This window comes from Amblyomma mixtum, chromosome 1 (genome assembly GCF_055824585.1).
Source record: "Amblyomma mixtum isolate Tamu chromosome 1, ASM5582458v1, whole genome shotgun sequence".
In the NCBI taxonomy this organism is placed as follows: Eukaryota; Metazoa; Arthropoda; class Arachnida; order Ixodida; family Ixodidae; genus Amblyomma; species Amblyomma mixtum.
In genome coordinates this window covers 45,748,216-45,756,252 of record NC_143012.1, presented here as the reverse complement: position 1 = coordinate 45,756,252, position 8,037 = coordinate 45,748,216, and the positions used below count along the sequence as shown (strand labels likewise).

Sequence of the window (8,037 nt, the reverse complement as noted above, 5' to 3'; positions counted from 1 at the left end):
TTTCATTTTCTTCATTACGGCTCCTCTTTATCTATCTTCTTTCACTCTCAATTCCTCCCTTCCTCTACGGTGCGGTTCAGGTGTCCACCGAGATGAAAGAGAATTACTGCGCCATTTCCTTTCCTCAAAAAGCGTTGCGTTCAAAGGGCAAGGCATCGCGCCGAACGGGTGGTGGCGTTCCGTGGACTCCCTGGCAGCGCTACAACGCGCTGTCGCGTTCCACTCCTAAAGGCGAAGTTTAAGCGTCATTAATTAGCAGTTAATTAGCATTCAGGCATTAATCAGTAATTAACAATTAATTAGCGATTTGCCATCACTTATTAATTAGTACTCAAATATATGTTACGCCACCAGTGCCACAGAAACAGCGAAGGTGGTGCGGAAAACGCTTCCGCCTCTACCCACTTTAGACAGTCAAAGTGCCCCCTGAATTTTTCTCGTGTATCACGCAAGATAGGACAAAGACCAGCAGCGCACACATCATTCACTAATCCTTGAACTTTTGCACTTCAAGCACTTCCTTGGTAAGTACAATAAGTGAGCTAGTTTCAATGGATCTTGTTTATTTTCTAATCTTTGCATTGCGGGATGTAAGTGCATGCTAGGGGTCCGCAGAATATTGCAATCCTGGCGTCTAAACTGTACTGACTGTTTCAGCTGTCGTGCAGCTAGAAGACAACCGATTCCCACACAGTATTATTTCAACTTTTCGCGCACGTGGCAGATCACTTACTGTTCTGAACAATACATGTGTGATGCTGTAATTAATAAATGAGAATTATCTCCTTCACAGTAACGAAAAAGTGATTATCCGATTTCACAAGGCGCTCCATCCGTGGCCTTCCGAAATATTTATAGCATATGATTACAGTGACGCCATGTGTGACTCATTCAGATGAGTGCAAGCATTGATAATTTTTATGCATGACAGGAAATGAGTAGCTCTGTTTCTTCCTGCCTTCCAAATTCGTTCCGCTTCTCATAATGCTCTCACTTGTGATGAGGATTAGCTTGTTTTGCAGACAACTTCAAGCAGAGAAAATATTTTTGCGATACTTCGCGGTGGTAGCGATCTCGCTTATAGTTCCACCTATCAAAACTCACCACTGCGTTCTGAGGGAAATGATACTATAGTAAAAACTCCGCTGAACGTGTGTAGACAACTTAAGCAGAAAGTCTTAAATGCGGGTGCCTCAAATTTCGGGCAACCGATAATTACGAGAAGTTGCGCATCTTGCAACTATTTCACTCATACCACTCCATCGTACTATTCTTAGTAAAACCTTCAAACTGTATTTCATCTGCAATAATTTTCAGGAGGCTACATGCACCTTTTTCAGAAGAATATTAAATTAAGGCTTCAAGTGTTGCCCATCCTTTAAAACTGGTTATGTGTTTTTGCTTCCAATTAGTTTATATTGGGTTGTACGGCAACGATAATACCTTGTGAAAGTAACAATATTGTGAGCCTACAGAAAAGACCCTATAGCAAAGAACGCGACCAATGTAAGAGGCACAATTCCTTGTCTTTGTGGTAATGTTTATGCACATATATTATTCTACATAATGATTCTAATCGCCACGGACTATGCACACAAAGCTTCGTGGAAAGTCCAACCAGTTGCGGAGTGCGCACAGAAGTAGGATGAAAAATGCAGAAATTATGCGAAAACGTTGCAAACATAAAGTGGTAATTAAACAAAGGCCTTATGAAAAGTTTATAATTTTCAGCTCATTCCTGTATTACATAGACGCTGTATTGAAATCGTGCCTCGCGTTAGACGCATATGAAATATTCCAGGAATTCTGTGAGAAGCCTCGAGCCAAACTGCAATCTCTATACACGCAGCCAAAATATTTTAGAACCCCAATCGCATTATTTATGATATCGCAATGAATAAAAAACTTCACGGCAAGTATTGTGCTTTTCTTGTGAAACAGCGAAAACGGCACAAGGCCAGAGAACAAGAAAGGACGATACACAGCGCTGACTAACAACAGAATGTTTATTATGTAAGCCATGCCTATAAAGTTGCGCTATTTCACAAGAAATCATGTCAGACCAACGCGCCCATACGTTTTTTTTTGTAAAGTATTGTGCAGGGTTACATATTTATTCTTGGCCCTTTCTTGCACTTGCAACACTAAATTTTAATATAACCTTGGAGAATTAGCCCCCACGAAGGAAAGATTCTAAAGTGCGGGAAGAAATATGCAATGGTACAAGCATTATTAGCATAATAATTTGATTTTGATTTTCTTGCGGATTTCTTTGCGAACATTGCTCAATCACGTATATCGTTTGATAACACCAGAACAAAGAAAGTAAATCAGTATTGATAGCCTCCTTTCTGCATGCACTCACCTGCTATATATACGAGGGTTCTCAGCAACAAATCAGCACAGCTGCGAGTTCGTGACCAGAACTGCTGACTTCGGTTCCATTTGAGAGCTGTTGAGATGAAGTGGGCAAGATTGTTCATGTGTGCTGCTCTGGCTATTGTTTTAGCCTCAGTGTGAGTACTGGTTTTTATAATTTCTAAAGCCTAGAGTGTTTTAAAATCGCCAGAGGTCCATATAGAAAGCATAACACAGTGATGAATAACAGTTAGTCATATTACGGATTTTATACGCTGCGTCTATCATTGTCCCTGCGTATTGATAACGTGCTGAACACATTTAATACGTTTTGTTGCAGCTGTAAGCAGAAAGAACTGGGAAAGACAGTGCCTTGAAATACTGTGAAATAACGCCCAATATTGTTTTTAGAAACCTTTATGATACACTTAGCTTCTCCGAGCTAGACAACTATCATGTTACAAGGGTTCTTTAGATGTGTAAAAGTCTAAATTAATTCAAAAGTTTGAATTTGAATGATAAGGGAACAGTTAAATGGAATGATTTGAAACCAGTTAAATCAGTGTTCAAGTTTAACTGTAGATTTATGCACTTCTAGGTGCGTAAAATCATAGCGTGTGCCTCCTGGTTCATAGTGTCTTTTGCTGTTATTTTCTGCATATGTAATCTTGGCTTTAACTTTAGGTGTTTATTGATTTTTTAACTGAGTGGCCAGGCTCTTACAGCAGTTGTTGGCCTAGATATTTAGAGAAAAAATTCCCTTACTAAGCATCAACTGTAAGTTGAGCCTTAGACGTAGAAATTTCTGCCCAGGATCCGAGTTTTGCAGCCCTTTTTTAAACATATTTCCCGAGCTTGAATCTTGGAGTTTGGAGCTTGGAATTTGTTTTCAGTGTATATTCCGTACAATTTTTTCAACACTCGCTTACCAAGAAAACATCCCTAATCACGTGATATTCTAGATTTCACCTTTGCGGGCAGTAAACTGCCGAATTCATTAAAATAGTTATACTGACAATGCAATCGACCAACACGCTTATTGTGGCGGAATGTTTTTTGGCGTTATCTTTAAAATCATACGTTGGTAACAACTTGGGAGCGTGAAGGGGCCATTCAGTAGCCAAGTCTTGTGCCGCAGAATGTAAATGAAAAAAAAAAATCAACTTGCACGCCAGTAAACGATACGTTTTTGTTGCTAGGGTCTCAATACTGTCTTTTTCTTTTTCAGGTGTACCCCTGCCAACGCTGCTGGACCTTGTCCTGATTGGGTAAACATAACTCGTAGCTTTGTGCAATAAAATCTAACACAACTTAACTCATAGCTGCAGGCTATAAGCGCTTTATTAAAAGCGCTCAAGAAAGCGTGCGTCCATGTTGAACTCCATGGCTAACAGTTTGGTCAAACACCACCAGAAGGAGACAATAATAATGATAATAATAATATTAATACTAATAGTAATAACAAACTCCTTATTTTACTCATGAAGTGAGGAAGTGGGGGAAAAAAAGCTGAAAATTCAGCTTGTCTAGCTAGCGGCCCCCAAAGTACAGAAATTCAAGAAATAAACGAAGAGAAAAAAAGTTATGACAAGCAAATAGATAGTCGTTCCCTGAAATAGTGGTCTATCCAACAGGAAGAAAAAGTGTCACATTAGGAGCTTCTTCTTTTTTCACGCATAGCGAAAGGACGATGACTCTACTTTAGGAAAAAAATTTTAAATTTTTTTACTTCTACATCAGCCCTTCATCCTGCACCGTACAAGAAGGATTGGGCTTCGCCACGACCATGTTAACAAAAGCTGGCCTTCAAGCTTTTGCTGCGATGGGTGCATCTAAAGGGGGAAAATTTGGTAAATGGCGCCCTGGCACGGTGCAACTAATGTATCACCCATGGAATGTTTTTTTCGTACAAGAGAAAGTAGCTCAGTGGCTATCTAAATATTTAGAAAGTAAAGTGGCGCTCTAAGGCTCAAACCGTAGACGTGTGCCCACACATTATGCTTAGTGTGTTGTATGGTAAACCTATGCTCAATACCTCGGTTATAAAAAAACTATTCACATGGTTTTGTTTAAAGCTACTTGAAAATTTACTGCAGAAAACCTGTTATGAGGGAACTCGCCCAGTTTTTGTTCGCGCAGCAAAACTGAGCACGTCACGAGCGCGATGAGAGTTCTCGTTGCATAATGCCGCTCACAGCACCGTGAGCTGCACGTGACTTGTTGTTCTAGCGACCAATATTTTCCCTCCGTCAGCGTCAGCACAAATACAATCATTGTTTTAAGCCCGATTGCTCTGTAAGTGCATTATTTTCGGGGTAATGGTTCCTGTAGCGCTAAAAAATTTACACGTTAAACCGGTCATCGCGTCCGCTGACCTCTTGTTTAGATGCATGAAACGTAATTTTTATTTAACACCGGCACCTGTCAAGCTTCTTTTGTACAAGTCATTTGTCCGTTCAAAATTAAAATATACTAACTAAGTACGAGACGCTATGAGTGACTCTCTTATCAACGCTCTGGAAGCAGTACAGAAACGAGCAGCACTTTTGTTACCCTTAACTATGACCATTTGTGTAGTGTCACAGAAATCAATAATTTTCTTAACACCTCTTTTTCGGCGCAGGAAAGTACCACGCATGTGCCTATTCCACAAAATTTGCAACATGAATTCAATTCTTAACGATGCCCTGGTTACGCCGCCAACGTATGTTTCATGACGCATTATCGCTCACGCAAATTGGACTTTCCCTAGTGCCCTACAACATCCTGCATGAATTATTTCATTCTAAATACATCCTAAGGGTGGAACCACTTGCTATCAGAAGTTGCACTAGCCAATAACATAAAAAATTTATGAGGAAGTTTCAGTATATTTTTGATTACGATACTCTTCTTTAAATTTGTCGTTATTTTTTTGCATGTATTTCATTTCCTCCGTAACCACGCACTCCCTTCTGCATCTGCAATGTTGTGTATGCAATATTTATAGTAATGATAGCGTCATTTTTACTATTAAATATTTTGAGCCTGTATTGTAATTTGCTCCGAGTTTTCTTTATGGTAATTTTTCTTTTTTGCATATGTATTTAGTCTCGTGTTTCGGGTTTTCGACTGGCGTATTTCTTCTAATCATTATCTTTCAGTTCATCGCTGTCGCTTCCCGATATTTTTTTTTTGCTGTAATTCGCTGTTCCCTCCTCTAATTAAATTATTTTTTCTATGTGCCGCTCCCGACAATAATGTTTTGAGGGCTATGACAGTATCAGAAGTAAGCAAGTAATAAACAAACAAATATATCTCTTGAGGCGCACACTTGCAGCGTTCGTATCAATGATGATGAAATGAATGATGCTGATCCGCTAAGAGTCTACCTGCTGAAACCATATTATACACATTTCACTCCAATATAATAGGTAATATATAGATCCTTGAGTTTGTTATAAATTTTATGCAGCATTAATATAATAACTGCTTTCCATAGCAGTCTCTCGGGCTTAAAAATGCACAATAACCCTTGTTTCCATTCATATCAACGAAATAACTGATTCTGTCCCTTCTAGCTACCGCGGTGGCTGAGTGGTTATGGTGCTCGGCTACAGACCCGAAAGACGCGGGTTCGATCCGAGCCGCGGCGGTCGAATTTCGATGGAGGCGAAGTTCTGGAGGCCCGTATACTGTGCGATGTCAGTGCGCGTTAATGAAACCCAGGTGGTCCAGATTTCCGGAGCCCTTCAGTACGGCATCTATCATAGCCTGAGTCGCTTTGGGACGTTAAACCCCATAAACTAAACCAAACCATTTCTGCCTTCTAGTGCCAACCTGGACAACAGCCAAGGTCCCTTTGCGCTCCAGGTTGCAGGTGTGGCAACCAAAGAGGACCTAACGGCCGGCTTCCTTGCCTCTGGAGTCCAATCTACGTTGGCGGATAAGGCCGCTTGTTCTTTTTACCATGTCATGGTAAAGAATAAATTCTCAATGCAGTTATGTACGTGTTTCCACTTCCTCCATAACAAAAACTTTACGTAAAAGTTAATTGAAGTGCACAATTTGAGAACACCCAGAAATTAATAGCTTTGCGCCGTCAAGTGCCTAATTGCACTTTCGGTTATTCGTTCTTAGAAAGACTAAAGTTTAAACGTCCACTGACTACAAACTGAAGGTGATCTGTATCGATAAAGCTGAACCGCATTCAAACGACATATGTTACGCAGTGTAACCACAGAGACTGGTCTCTAAGGGAAAACGGAACGTTCATTACACAGGAAAGGATAAAAACTTAAATAAGGCCGATTTTGCGCACAAACCGAAGGTTTCGGGCATGACACGTGCAGGGTTGGCTTTGCCCATTTACTTTAAAACGTCGGGAATGAAGTCCTTTTCGCTGTCGCCGCCACAAGTTTGCGTCGAGGAGTGCTAAGGTATTTAAGCTTCATTCGCACAGAAATAAACGCGTTCTTCCTGCCGCACAATTATCAGCGTACTTCGAAAGAGCTGTACATACATTTAATACGAAAACTTGTATGGACAGCTTCTCAGTATCAGATGCAAACAAACAAAAACTTCTGCAAATTCTGTAGCTGGAACATGCTTCACCTAGGCATACGCGGGGGTGCTGAGAAGTTCCTGGCTTTGCACAGAAAGAATGTAGCCAGAGTTTTGAAAGTGGACATTTATTCAGCATATTCCCCCCCTGAGTCTGATGCACCCGTTGCATCGTTCTTTCAGGTTTTCTCGTACATTTAAAAAAAAAATTATGTGACAGGTCGTCAAAGCAGCTTTCAGCAGCAAGTTTGACGTCAGCAATGTCGTCGAAATGACGACACTTCAGATTTTTCTTCAAGTTGGGAAACAGATGGTAGTCAGAAGGGGCCAAATCGGGTGAATAGGGAGGATAGTGGACCATTTGGAAACACAGAGCCTTAAGTTTGACAGCCAAAACTTTGGACGTGTGCGCAGGGGCATTGTCCTGCAACAAAGGGATTCCCTTGTTCAGCTTTCCCTGGCGTTTCGTCTTAATTGCCTGTTTCAGCTTGTCGAGAAGGCCGGCATAATATTCTCCGTTTATACTACAGCCCTGAGGTAGGTAGTCTAGCAGCAGAATTCCATCTTTGTCCCAGAAAATTAACACCATGACTTTTTTGGCCGATTTCTGGGCGCAGAATTTCTTCGGTCGCAGGGACCCACTGTGGCGCCATTCCTTTGACTATTCCTTGGTTTCGGGATCATAAATGTGTAGTCATGTTTCATCCTCAGTTACTAATCTATTCAAATTGGGCTTTTGTAGTATCAAAATGGGTCAAAACAGCTCTGGATGCCTCAACTCGAGCCTCCTTTTGTTCACTGTTCAAACATTTCGACACCCACTTCGCTGAAAGGTCGCGCATGCGTAGGATATCGGTAATAATAAAACCAATGCGCTCTCGGGAGATGACCAGTATCTGGGCTATCTCTTTGGCGGATATTTCCCGATCCTCAAGAATCAGCTTCTGGGGAGAATCGCTTGTTGCCGGGTGTGTTGAGGTTGTGAGGCCCTCACTACGGGGCTCATCTTAAACAGTTAAAGCCCAGTCTTGAAACGAGCAACGGAGGTTTTGACAGTGCTGCAGGAGGGACACGTCTCCCCTAGTGTTTGTGACATCTCACTGTGAATGTCCTTTGCAGACTTTTCCCACAGAAACA

The 8,037-nt window shown here is 41.2% G+C and overlaps 1 long non-coding RNA gene across 1 annotated transcript; it reads left to right on the top strand.

The window, feature by feature from the left end:
* The first annotated feature begins 2,374 nt into the window (after positions 1-2,374).
* On the top strand, positions 2,375-6,293 carry LOC149366211 (uncharacterized). The gene is made up of 3 exons (XR_016284535.1): positions 2,375-2,516; positions 3,587-3,626; positions 6,171-6,293. It is a non-coding gene; the product is annotated as an uncharacterized LOC149366211 (long non-coding RNA).
* Positions 6,294-8,037: the final 1,744 nt, after the last annotated feature.